The sequence below is a fragment of the Adiantum capillus-veneris genome, chromosome 23 (assembly GCF_014529385.1).
Source record: "Adiantum capillus-veneris isolate H3 chromosome 23, ASM1452938v2, whole genome shotgun sequence".
NCBI lineage: Eukaryota > Viridiplantae > Streptophyta > Polypodiopsida > Polypodiales > Pteridaceae > Adiantum > Adiantum capillus-veneris.
The window spans coordinates 12468962-12483996 of record NC_140953.1 but is presented as its reverse complement, the minus strand read 5'-3'; positions in this window follow the sequence as shown (position 1 = coordinate 12483996).

Below are 15035 nucleotides of genomic sequence, written 5' to 3'. Positions count from 1 at the left end.
CTGAGCTGCCTTGCAAAGAAAGTCATTATGCCCAAAGTCTCACCAAAACCTCAATAAGACTCACAGCTCACAGGTGGCATGTGTACCTTTGGCACACCAGCATCTCGCCCACGGAGCTTCCTTGTTGTGGTTGTTGCCTCCCGAAAGGATCCCTCCGCCCGCCAAGAAGCAAGAAACTCGGCTCTCGAGGCTCAACTCCAAGTCCTCATAGAGGAGAACGCAACCCTCAAGCAACAGCTATGCAAGCTAGAGAGCATGCAAGAATCGGAGAGTCAAAACTTACTTGCAAAGGCACGGGAGGTTGAAACCTCCATCGTCGAGGTCACAATTGTTAAAAAAAAGACCTCGAGGTAACACATGGAATCACAAAGCAGATCGGCACCAAAATATAGGAGGCATTTCAAGAACGCCAACTACAAGAATCTCTCAACCTCAAAGCGAGAATTGGGGGACTTCTATCACGTTGGTGCACTGAGGAGGACACATTAGAAGATGCAATTGCCAAGCTCAATGACATCTTCCAACCAATCACCATCGAGCCCAACACAATCTCTTGGATCAACGACACAAACAAACATGTGCCACTTGAGCACTACATCATCACCTTCAAGAGAAAGGAGGAGTGGATGAAGCTATTACGCCAATCCTGCCTCCTCAAGGGAACCAAGTTTTGGATAGCAGATGAATTCACTATCAACTAGCTGATCAAGGCAAGCGAGATCAAGAAGATGCAAGAAGCCCGTAAGCAAGGTAAATGGACAGTCTACCAAGTGGTAAAGCGGTCATCCAATAGTTCCAGACTCCCAAACCGATGCCTCCATCCCTTGACCCTCCTTAGTTTTTTAACTATTTTCTTTTACCCTATCGATGGTCCCTAAGACCTTAACTGATATGTATCCCACACCTTCACTCGAAAGGAATTGTTGTATTTTTTATGTAGGTTATATCTAACCTCAATGGATGATAATTCAACTCTCTCTCTCTCTCTCTCTCTCTCTCTCTCTCTCAGTTGCTTGTCTCATGTGTTGCCGCTTGGCATAGGGCAAAATCCAAGTGAAAAGAAGGTACCACATGGTTGAGAGGGGGGTCACAATCCCTCATCCCTTTATAATACTATAGATATACATAGTATAGCACAAAAAGTGAAAAACAAAATAGACAAATGACACTTAAAAGAGAAAACAGAATGGCAAACATTTGAAAACTTTGAAATAGATTTGAGTTGCCAACATGACAGAGATTGATGACTTATTTTGAGAATATGATATGGGAATTAACATTCGAAACGTTACCCTCATAGATGAAGTTGACATGAATAATATTTGATGATACCAATATATAATTTCAACGTATATTAATAAACTTGTTTATTAACAAAATTTTCACATAAGTCATAAGACTATTGATACTAGTGTGCAACTCATATATATTTCATATATTTATTTTATATATAGACATAGAGAGAACGAGAGTGTGTATGCTAGTTAAACTCAATATAATTTTCTCTCCTCCACCTCATTAGTCAAATTATTTTCATTCAAACTTGATAGTGTATTAGAATAAAAAAAAAAAAAATCCAAATATAGCACGCTGATGGATCCACTCTAAGTATATTTCTCAAGACCAATTTGGACGGCTTGAGGATATAATGCCATATGTCAATCAGAAAGTTGTTCTCGTTAAACAAATAAATAGAAAAGATGCATGTGTTCACTTCAAACACAATTTCAAACAAGGTGAAATTTCACTATGGCCTACATAAGGCTACGAGAAGAATTTAATAATAAGTGGTTTCTTTGTGAGAGAAAACAAGAAAGTGACACTAATTTCTTAAAACATATGTTATCACAATAAAATTTATCTCTCTTGAAAAAGTGTAACAATAAACTATTCAAACTATAATATATTTCAAAAAACATAAAAAATATTTTTTTGAAAAACCACTTGGAAGCATTGTAGCAAATTGAGAATAAAAAGGTGAAAGAGGGCAAGAAAGATTGTGTGTGACCCAATATTCATTGGTCCTATTTAAAGAGAGATGTACACAAATGTCAATACCTCTCACAAACGCCTTTAAAAATATTAAAAAAGGAAGTCTTTTGCCATGTGGCACTAATCCACAAACTTTATCCACAATTGCACCAAAAATTCAACGTTGTACTAAGGACTCGTTATGTAGTTCAAAAAAAATTATTAACAAAGACGACTTTCCAAACTTATGGCAACATTCATATTCACAAAAATAGTTGACAAGTTAAACTAAAATGCAAATTGGCCTTCCTTTTACATTATAAGGGAGAAAGAGAAGACTACAATAAAAACTAAAAAAGAAGACAAACTAAACAAGGTGAAAGTTCACTATGGCCTACGTAATGCTATTTAGAGGAATTTAATCATAAGAGGGAAAATGAGAAATTAACACTAGCATATTTTTATCATGTCACAATACAGTATTACACTTTTTGGAAATAAGTGTAACAATGACTTATTTGAATTACAATACCAAAAACATAAAAAATGATGACTAAACCAATATTCAATGGTTCTCTTTAAAAATAGAGGTACACATGAATGCTCCGGAGAGGTAATGGACAAGGGCATTGTATTTAGGCACCTTGGTGCTCCACTTGGAGTGGGCATTACAATAAGCAGAGAGTCCATTAGATCTTGACTAAAGTCAACAAAAAAATGAGAAGATGGAAGTTTGTGCTCCTCCCCTTCCATAGTAGAATCACCGTGATCAATGCTTTTATGATGCCATAATTTCATTTATATTGCCATTGCTTAAAATGAGAAAATCCAACTGAAAATAATTCTTGAAGCCTATCAAGCGGTTTTCATGGAAAAGTAACATGAAGGCCATAACCCCTTACCAGTGGGGGAGATGGGAATGGGTAGCAAGACCTAAGAAGCAGGGCGATATAGGGATTATTGACCTTATGATTCATGTAGAAGCTTTGTGTGCCAAACTCGTGGTTTCTTTAACGAACCAAAAATAAGAGTGGGCTATTATGGCCTGGGATATGATGGACAACGCGAAGCTTGCCTCAAGAGGAGGCATATGGAAGATGACCACGAACTGGACAAGATTCTTGCACCTTGTTGGACTTCCTCAAGCTTGATGGATCCACAGGGGAACTAGCGTGAAAGTGTAACAAAGCACCCACAACTTTAGAATGGGGAGAGAATTTAAGGTACTTCAAGGATTGCTCCCGCAATTGGTCCCCATGGCTCTCCAAACTTGGAAGGGGCCCTTTGGATCCTTTTTGGAGGGAAGTTGCACTTCAAGTAAGCAATAAAGGAATCAATAAGCTATCGCATCTCTAGGATGACAGAAGTTGTTGTTGGAAGGATGGGGAGCGCATGGTGATGGAACATAAATTGGGGGTACAAGGCTTCTCATTGGTAGACTCTTGGAAGTGCTGACATCCGCATGTCCAATTGTATGCTGATCAGAAATAGATTGGAGAGCCTGGCATTGGTTGAAAGACAAAGTACTCTCGCTTCCCAAGACCCGGAGTACATATAATGTTCTGGTGTACCAAGCCCAATTGTTTGTCCCACCCAAAAGAATCTAGAAGAAAACTGGGCAAAAGAACGCTGGTAAAAGAGGGTTACTACCAGTTGGGAGATTAAAGGCCAGACTAAATAAAGGTATTCATTTGGAAGGTGATGTAGGGAGCTTTGCCCACTGGGGTTAAGGTGCAAGCTAGAGGTTTTGGCTCAGGCACTTGCTCAGGCTGCAAGTCAACCTTGGAAGACCCCCTTCATTTGTTTTGCAAGTGTCCTACTTTGTGGGGTCTAGCCACCAGAGTCTGCAAGTGGGTAAGAAGGACTTGGAAAATCACCTTTTTTACAGATGACGTGATCTTGGGAGGGCATGGTATCCAAATCTAGGCCGGTATGATATACACTCAAATGATCAAATTCTGTTACACCTGAATCAAGTTTGGAAGTCCAGGAACCTTTGAGTCTTTGAGGGCAAACTAGAGGTAGCTCTATTTGATAATATTGTGTGATCAAGCATTGAGCTCATTCACATGATAGGAGCAAAAGAGAGGTAGCATACTTTGAGCTTGGAAGAACATCCAAGAGGTTAGGAGTTACTCATCTTGTAGGTATTATGTGTACAAGCTCTAATGGAACCCTAGCCCCCTCAAAGCACATGTTGTGCTTGAGGAATGTTGTATTCTTATCAGGTTAATATAAATTATCTCAAATCACAATTGTGAGTATGGCAAAAAGAGAGAGAGAGAGAGAGAGAGAGAGAGAGAGAGGGTCACAAATGTCAACACCACTCACAAAGATCTAGAAGAAATATAAACAAGTGAAAGGGTCACGACGGCTTTCAAAAACAATAAGAAAGTGATAAAATTGTTAGGTTGAATTAACATGCTATCAGTATTTGGGAAAGGATTGCCTCAGCTTAGTCTTGAGCCGATTGAAAATCGAGACTAGCTAGGTGCAAACCATGGTAAACGGAAGAAAAAACGATGAAATATGTGAGAAAGTCGTCCAAAAATTCTCCAAATCTCAAGATTTCTGCTAGTATTTTTTGTTTTCTTCTTTGTGAGGAGGAAACTTGATCAGCAGCCGCTTAATAAAAGAGACTTTTTCGAACGTTAACACTGACTGAAATCAAGCTATAAAATGCAAGAAATGTAAAGCCATGTGAAGTTGTGAAATGAAAGGTGAAAGAAAAAGAACTAATTAATATGTGTGTGTGTGTGTGTAGAATTTATTAGAATTATGCAAGGTGAAGCTTCACTTTAATATTCTAAAACGATAGAATGCAAAAAAAAAAACATATATGTGTGTATGTATGTGTGTGTAAAATTTACCAAAATTATGCAAGGTAAAGCTTCACTTTAGTATTCTAAAACAATAAAATGCAAGAAAAGTAAATACATGTCGGGATGTAAAATGAAAGGTAAGTCTCCATCGTGCACTGAAAACAATGAAAATCTCCCTAACCCAACACAACACTAAGGGTTTCTTTCAGAAATCCAAAAACATATATGTGTGTGTATGTGTAAAATTTACTAAAATTATGCAAGGTGAAGCTTCACTTTAGCATTTCAAAACAATAGAATGCAAGAAAAGTAAAGACATGTAAGGATATGAAATGAAAGGTAAGTCTCCATGATGCACTAAAAACTATCTAAGTCTCCCTAACCCAGCCCAACACTAAGGGTTTCTTTTAGAAAGCCAAAAAAGAAATTTTTTCTCCATGTGACACTAATTTGTAAACTTTATCCAATGGAGCACAATTCTATCAAAAAACAAAAAAAAAACAACGCTTTACTAAGGACTCCGTATGTAGTTCAAAATAACTCTCTCTCTCTCTCTCTCTCTCTCTCTCTCTCTCTCTCTCTCTCTCTCTCTCTCGCTCTCTCTCATATATGCAACACTCAAAGTAAACACGCATCCACACACATGAAGAAAGGACTCATGTCAAAGGAAAAGTGAATAAAACATATTATAAAATTTTCAAAAACAAAGTGAAAGTTCACTCCGACCTACATAAAGCTATTGAGAGGAATTTAATAATAAGAGGCTTCTTTGCGAGAGAAAAGTGAACGGAGATACTAATATCCCACATAAAATGGGAATTGCGAAAAAGACAGAAAGAAAAGGAAACAAGAAAGTGACATTAATATTTTAGAACATTTTTTATCATAATAAAATATTATGTTTGTTGAAAATAAGTGTAACAATGAACTATTTATATTACATTATATTTCAAAAGCATAAAAATAATGATTGAAAAAACACTTGCATAAGGAAAAACAAGGTGAGGAGGTATGAAGGCCGGCTAAGTTAAGGGAGGATTGAGATTAAATGAGTGCTTACGATCACGTGAAATTTTCAGGAATGAGTGCTTACAATCATGTGAAATTTTTATTGTGTTTTAATATAAAATTATATTATCCATTATACATATATAATCACAAATGGTTTATATATTAAAAAAGGATCCACTTAAATACTGAGGTGAAAGATGCACAGTGCACATTATCCTTTTAAAACAAAATAAAATGATAAAAATAAAAATGTACATTATATTATTCATTATAAATACACGAGCTAAATTCACAAGCTTCGATGACAAAAAACTCATAGTCTTTATTCAACCTCTCTCTTCATTCACAAGGGATGTAGGTAGCTCTATAAAATTTATTTTCTATGATTTTGATATTCAATGAGTTGTAGTGTAGTGGTAGTGTTGTTGAGTACGTAGCTGTTGGATTCAATTCAATCACACTGGCCCACGTTTTGTGCTAAAAGTTAGACGATAGACCTGCTCTTCTGAGGAAGAGAAGGCTTACTAATTTTTTTGTGGTCCAAAGAAGTAAAATCTCCTTTTGTGCCAACGGTAGCCTCCGTGGTGAAGGCACATCTCTTTTTCAATGTCTTTTATCAACTCTCGTGAACCCAACCATAATCTCGAATAGTTTATATATCAAAAAATCCACTTAATTAATAAGGTGAAAAGTGCCACATTATTATTTGAAAACAAAATAAAATGAAAAAAATATAAGCAATAAAATAAAAAAACACATTAAAAAGTAAAACAAAAAGAATATATTAATGTTGTCATTAAAAAGGATAGATTTGATAAGCATAGAGAATGATAACTCAATTTAATAATTTAATAAAATGAATCTTGGTGAAGTCTCTAAATAAAAGGACTATTCACAAGTAAGAATTTTAGAAAAATTGAATCAATACTTCACATCATATATGGATCAAACTCCTATGGAGACTCTTTAATCCTTTGCTCTTTAGTCTTTTTCAGCATGCTTTGGGAAATAGCATTTGAAAGGAAATGCCTTCTTTCTCTTCAATTTATAAAGGGACACATGCCAAGCAAACAAATTTGAGCGACCTTCACCCATATGGATACTAAGGCCTTTAGCAGGCCAAAAAAGGTGAAAGAGGATGAGAAAGATTGTCTATGGCCCATTATATGCTCCCTTTAAAGAGAAAGATACACAAATGTCAACATCCTCTCACAAGGGCCTAAAAGAAATAGTAAAAAAGAAAGTTTTTGCGGTGATAAGCAAGTTTTTTTTTTTTGGCAACTCACAATGGTGAGTAAATTATATTGACAGCTAGAAAAAAGTACATATTCTTGCCATGCTTGTGCCAAGCCATGACATATCTAAGAGGTCACTGATACATCGGCTAAAGGGGATTCACCACGCAAACAACATAGGGTCCTTATCTATGACAGTTAGTTAAAACCGTGCCAATTAACCCGTTCCATTCATCAGAGTTCTTGTGTTTTCCAAAGGCTAGGATCGCCCCCTTGCTTTCTTGTATTATCTCTGTGAACCTGGCTTTTTCCATGGTTTTGTCAATTAAATGAACGTTCCTAGCCTTCCAGACATGTTTGAAGTAGCAGAAATCTAACAATTTGCATTGCAATAAGCAAGTCCTGGATTTTAATAACCTTCCCTCCCAAGAACAGATCGTTCTTATGGAAGCCTATCTTCCAGGTCCTTTGTACCCATTTGCATATCTTACCTGCAAGGCCACTGACCACAAGGCATTCCTTCAAGAGGTGGGAGAGGTCTTCGCTAGCCATTCTACATTGAGAGCATCTATCGGGGCCAATTCCCCTAGCTAGAGCCTTTACCTTGGTTGGTAAGGCTCCCCACAGTACCTTTCAAAGAAAGATCTTCATATTGAGTGGCCACTGTAGGCACCATATATTCTTGGTGACTTCCTCCCATCTTGACCTTGCCCACTTCATGCCCCACCATTTGTTTAATGGAAAGAAACAATCCATCGAAGCCATAAGTGTGTGGTATATTCCTTTTGTTTGAGGCTTAAAGAAGTGTCTATCCTTTGGCCATCGCCATTCTTTCCACTCAAACCCAAACTCACAGCTAGGTAGGCACTAGTTGTCCATCCGTTGCAGGACTCTACTGATCAGCCTTGAGTCCTATCTAGGTTGTATTGGAGAACCATTTGGTCTGTTATTTTCCATCGGTTACTACTATAATCCCATAGTTGGTCCAAAAGTCAGAAGCCTTTGTTATTGATCTTTCTAGCAACTTCCCTCCAAAATGGGTTCAGAGAGATACTACCCACCTTAGCCAGCCACGGGGACCAATGTGATGCAGAGTTGTGAAAATACCTTGTAAGGTCTCCCCACCCAAATTCTTCGCCACCCTTTTGAATTTCCTAACGAGCTCACCTGTCGCACCCCCAAGTTTCAGGCTAGCCCATCAAGGGGAAAACAGTGTGTCGTGTACCTCGAGCCCTTTCCACTGACCACCTTCCAAGTACAACCTTGCATTATCCAGCATGGCATTGGCCGTAGTACCCCAAGATTGACCTCGCTTCATGATTGTGACCACAAAATTAGCACACTGGGCCTCTGCATGGATACTAGGGTTAAGAATCCCGAGACCGCCTTGCTTGATTGGTCTCGCAACTATTTCTCAGCTAGCCCACTGCCAGGGTGTCAAGTCTTTGGTGTTGTTATTCCATAGGAATCTTTTTACTGGTTTAAGGAACTCTTTCCAATTGCATTTGGCAAGCTTCAGTAGTGGACCATTGAAAGCTATATACGGGAGAATGAATGAGTTGATCACTTTCACTCTACTCTCGAAGGGAAGAAGCACATACTCCCATCTGTGCACCTTGCTTCTTATCTTCTCCAAGACCCAAGTGAACTTTTGATTGTGGTTAACATCCACCCCTAGCAAGGCTCCAACATGTTGAAATATCTTCCCTCTTGACACTATCTCCACGGACCACATTGATGGATCAAATGAGTTGCTTTCTGAGAGGGAGATCAATCTAATGCTATGGCATACATTTGCACAATCTCTAGAGAATTTCTAATCACTTCAAGGAAATCTTTTAGGAAGAGCAACGAGTCATCCACAAAAAGCTTAGCTATCAGTTGGTTGTTGTTAGGGAGAGATAGCCATAGAATCTCCCCTTTCGTAGCACTATCCTTGAGCAAGGTCACTAGAGGATGAGATCCAATGCCAAATAAAGAAGGGGCAAGAGGGCACCCTTGTTTGATGGATCTCTTGACCTCAAACACTCCCAAGATTCTCTCATTGAATAGGAGCTCCAATTGGCTACTAGCACCATAGGTGCTCACCATCCTGCACATCCGAGGCCCAAAGCCTAGAGATTTCTTGACCTCTCCAATAAATGACCATGTGATTGTGTTATAGGCTTTGTCTAAATCAAACTGAAGTAGGATACACTCTTTCTTAGTGAAGGTGTCATACTCTATGCCCACCATTTCAGCTAGAATGTTATCATATACAATATACTCACGTTCGTGAGTTTTGAAAAAAAAAAAAGAATGTTATCATATATTGATCTTCCCTTGATAAACACATGTTGATGTGGGGTGATAACTTTGTCTAGAAGGAGAGCACGCATGAGGGAAACTGTTTTGGTAACTTTTTTGTAGGCTACTGACATCATGGTGATGGACCTCCAATATTTCAATTGGGAGCAACACACTTGTTATGGGATCGGTTTGATGAAGCCCCTTTTAATACTTGAGTCCAAGACACCATCAATCTCAGTGATAAGCAAGATTTATCCAATGATCCACACTTGCAACCAACATGAAACCCTTTACTAAGGCCCTATGCCGTCCAAAAAGATTGCCAGCTTGCCTTAAGAAAAACTAGTACAAGTTTTTCTAAAACAAGGTGAGGAGTAATGACTGCTTGCTAAAGTTAAGGGGGGATACATAGCTATATCTCACATGAGCATGGGAGGGATAGAATCTATGGTGGAGTGATGTCTTGAGAAAAATGTAAATGCGGATACCCAATTTTACTTCATACCCCCTTGCTTCGCCCTCCCACCTCAAAGGATTGAATCCACAACATGGGGAATGATAGCAATGTGCGTTAACCACATCATCCACGCATGATGTTCATGGAATACAAACATCTTTCTTGAGTTCTAACATGCAAACATATCACAACCCGGGGAAAATAAACTCAAGTCGTCAAAAAGTAAACCCGAGTTTACTTTTGTATGTGAATTTTCTTTAGCACCAAGATCTATGATATTCGTCCGTTTAATGTCGGGGCCCTAGATTGATTGGGGCCTTTGATCCCATCTCTCATGTCTGTTTGAAATATAGTTGAATATAATTTTTTGCATGTAACAATAAAGTCATTAGAGCACTTATCTATGTAAGAGATAAAAAATTCACGATGAAATTTCCTAAGAGCATAACGATCAGAAGCAAATAAGATATTCCTTCCTAAAGAAACATTCCTGGAGCAAGATGTTAATTTGAAAGAAGCTTTCTTGAGGACTACAGACTTCCAATGAGTAAAAACAACTTGAACTCCTAAATGTTGGAATTAGGGTTGCAGAGAAACACACACAGCTTGGAGAAGACGAAGGAAGCTCAAGGCACACAATTGAGAGTGTATTACTTAGTGTGCAATGGAAAGATAGATAGCCCTAGAGTGATGGGCGTATATACAATGCACGGGGGAAAAAAGCTCGTAAAGAGGGAAAAAATGCCATGGCAGTCCTAGTGTGTTCACACACATCATACGACATGTATGTGGTAACAAATCCCCCCTCGAGTGATGTTGTGAACGAGAGCTAGCACATGAGTAAAGGGAAGTGCCATGCCCTGAGGAAATGATCAGTCCACAAAGGGGAGCAAGCCCAAAGCTTTATGGAAAGCTTCGATCTTCTCAGAAGAGAATGCCTTTGTGAAAAGGTCTACCTTATCCTGTGTTGGCAAATAAGCCAAGCTGATCTCTCCTGCGCTAAGAGCCTCTCCCTAACATAGTGGTAATGCACCTCAATGTGCTTTGTGCGAGCATGAAAAACTGGGCTCCTCGCAACTGCCAATGTGCTCTGACTGTCAATGTAGACAGTGTTGGCAGTGTTGGCAGTGTCCTGTCCAACACCCAAATCAACCATAAGGCATCTGACCATACACACTCAACCATATCTGTGAAGACTGCCCTGTACTTAGCCTCAAAACTTGAAGTGGCCATAGTAGGTTGCTTCTTGCTCAACCATGATATGAATTGCCAAGCATGAAACAAAAATCACTTGTGGACACTCGCATGTCAAAACAACCAGCCCAATCTAAATCCAAAAAATAATGTAAGTCTGGTGGCAACGATCCTCCCTTGGGATAAAACAAGCCAAGATGTAAAGTGCCACTAAGGTAGCAGAAAATCCTCTTGACAGCCTGCCAATGCTTAGACCCTGGGCTATGCATAAATCTACTGACCTGTGATACTGCAAATTGAATATCCATCCTCGTGTTGCATACATAAATGAGGCATCCAACAGTAGTTTGCTAAAGAGTGACATCTGCATGATCACCGGCATCATGAAGACTCAATTTCAAACCTGTTTCCATGGGAGTGGAAATAGGTTTGCAATCCTCAAGTCCAAGCTTACATAGCAATGTTTCTATGTAACTTTTCTGATACAAGGCAATACCACCATCACACTGCTTAAATTGTATACCCAAGTAATGATGCAACAGGCCCAAATCTTTCATCTTGAAAGTAGCATTCAAATCAGCCTTAAATTCAGCAATATGTCTCTCATTTGGTCCAGTGATCAACAAATCATCGACATAAAGAACCACAATGAGAGGTACATCACCCTCACGCTTTACATACAATGTGCTTTCTGTTAGACTATTACGAAAGCCTTTTTTGACGAAATGAGTGTCAGATTTCGCATACCAAGCACGAGGATATTGCTTCAACCCATACAAAGCCTTCTTACATCTGCACACTTTGTCCTCTTGTCCTTTCTTGACAAAATGGCGAGGCTATGTTACATAAACTTCCTCAAATATGTCACCATTCAAGAAAACAGTAACAATGTCTGATTGATGTACATCCCAACCAAAATGAGCTGCCAATGCACATAGAAAACGCACAGTAGTCATACGACAAGTGAGAGCAAAAGTCTCTTCATAATCTATGCCTTTTTACTGTGCATAACCCTTTGCAACAAGTAGAGCCTTATGGCAATCGATCTCACCATCCGGCTTGCGTTTTAACTTGTAAACCCACTTCATACCAATGGCCTTCTTTCCAAGAGGAAATCACATAAAGTCCATGTGTCATTTTCTATAAGTGCTTCATATTCTGATTGCATGGTAGCCATCCAATTTTCTAAATTATGTGCTTCATCAAAAGATAGAGGTTCCTCAACATCATGGAAGCTAGACCATCAAAGCATAACAATCTGATGCATAAGATGCATGGCGAGAGCCTGAATGAGTACGACTAGACAAAGGTGCATCCAATTTACTATCACGCAATGTATGCACCATCCATTTTGGCATACCTCTAGCCTGCTCATTTTCAGCCCTTTCCTCATCAAGTACATCATGTACATCTACATCAATAATAGGCTGATCTATAACATTTTCAGAAACTCCTATAGGCTGTACATTTGCCTCATTGGAATTTACATTCGAACTTCCACCACTGAAAAGAAGCAACAAAGTGTCATAAATGTCCTTTGATCTTACATTAATGTCTTTAGCACATGACAACAAGGGCTGAACAGAATCTTCCACAAACACTACATCCCTTCAAACCAAAATACGCTTTCTTTGCGGATGATACAACGTGTAACCTTTGCTTTCAACACTATAACCAACAAAAATACATTTGACAGCCTTATCATCCAATTTTCTGTGTTGTGTTTGTGGCACCAAAGCATATGCCAAACAACCAAAAACACGCATGTGCTCAATAGAAGGCTTTCTATCATGCCATGCTTCATATGGATTAATAGACTGCAAAGCTTTTGTAGGACACCGGTTAAGTACATAAGTGACACACATGATGGCCTCAAGCCAAAAAGAATGCCATTTCCGTAAGTGACCTGTTTTTCCTCTCAGTAGCACCATTTTGTTGAGGCGTATAAGGCACTGTACATTGGTGTTTTATCCCATGACTAGCAAGAAATGCATTAAATTCATGAGACATATACTCCCCCCCTCAATTGGAACGGGGGGTGCCCATAGTACATTTCGAGACATTTTCAGCCATAGCCAGAAATTATTTGAAGCACATAAAAACTTCGGACTTTGCTTTAAGCGGAAATACCCATGCATGCCTGGAGTAATCATCAATGAGAGTCACGAAGTAAAGGTAATTGCCCAAGGACGGAGTTTGCATGGGCCCATAAACATCACTATGCACAAGCTGCAACCTGCATGTGGCCCTAACTAAACCATCCTTTGGAAACTTCGAACGCTGCATCTTACCCAAAATACAACCTTCACAAACATGTTTGACAGGTGCTTCAAGAGGCGGCAAAGAAGCAACCATATCAGATTTTTGCAAACGCAGCAAGCAAAATTCAGATGACCAAAACGTGCATGCCAAAGTTTTGCATCTGAAATAGCCCTTGAATCTACAACTGCATTTGCAAAATTTTGTCCACACTTGTCATACAAAGTGAGCTTTTACACCTCACGACACAAAAGGCCGGATGAAACAATTTCATCATCAAAACTAAGATCATGAATTGTACATCTGTCATCCACAAATTTGACTACAAGTCTAAGTCTAGCAAGTGCAGATACAGACAAAAGATTCTTCTTGATCCTAGATACATAAAGTGCATCAACAAGTGTGAAAGAACTACCATTGTAGCAGTAAGCACAATCTTTTCAACTCTCTGAACCGGATAACAGGCATTGTTGGCACAAGTAATTGAATTCCCATGAGGGACAGACTCAAGAGAGATGAACAAATCACGATGCGAGGTAATGTGATTTGTGGCACCACTGCCAAAATACCACACATGTGAATCTGCAACAACTGACATGGATACATCATGCACAGCAAGATTACAGCACTCTGCACTAAAAGCCCATTCCACATCAACATCAGCATCACAGTCTCCTTTCGTAGAAGACTCAACAATGGCTGCATTGGTAGTGGAAACAACATTTGCAGTGGAACCACCGTCTTTCTTCTTTGCCTCTTTGGCCTTCAACTTAGGACACTGCTTGATCAAGTGATCATTAGCTTTACAATAATGGCAACGCATCTTTTTCACCAGAATTTCCAGACGAAGTGCCGCTAGCAGAAGCATTGGGAACAGAATTTTTGCCACTCGCAGCAGAACCATAAGAAGTGGCTACATTGCTATTACCACCCTTTCTTTGAGAAGCAATAAAAGCATGTTCAATTGCACGCTATCTAGTCCTTTTTTTTTGGAAAGTGACTCTTGCAACATCAATGTGCATAATGCATCAAACTTGACAACTTCAGGATTTGCTTGGGTCATAAGTCTCAAGTACTAGCAAAAGTCTGGTAAGAATCTGGTAAGGCATCAAGAACAGTCTGCACAAGGGAACTGTCTCAAATGACTTCACCTGCAGAAATAAGTTGCTTATTGATATCCTTGACACCAGCAAGGAAAGTGCCCATATCATCTTCCTCATGCATAATCTTCGATTCCAGCTCTTTACGCAGCAAAGCAACTTTAGCCTCATTGCGGCTTGCATAAAGACCAGCCAAAGTACCCCAACACTGTTTTGCAAAATTTGCTGAACGAATGTGTGGAACAATGGTGCGCTTCACAGACAATGCAATCAATGCATGAGACTACGCATCTTTAACAACCCAACGAGATTGTTCTGACGTACACAAAACAACTCTAATAGCATCAATCCTTGCAACAAGGCCTGCCACATCCTCAACATCGCCTACATCCTCAGAACCAGGACGTACATCAATGCCCTGCACAATATTCCAGACACCCTTTGACGCAAGAACATGTTGCATCATGTAAGCCCACATAGGGTAATTGTCCCCATCCAATCTGTCCTCAGCAACAAACATCTTGAACACATCTGTGTTGTTGTTAGCCATGGTAAATGATTCACCTAATGTGAAAACTGCCCAAAAAGAGGAGAAACAAAGCGGGAACAACACGTGCTATATAGCACAAACCGTAGAAGACTGTAAGGCACATATTATGTAGAAAATGGCACTGACAAAAATTCTGCACAAATGACA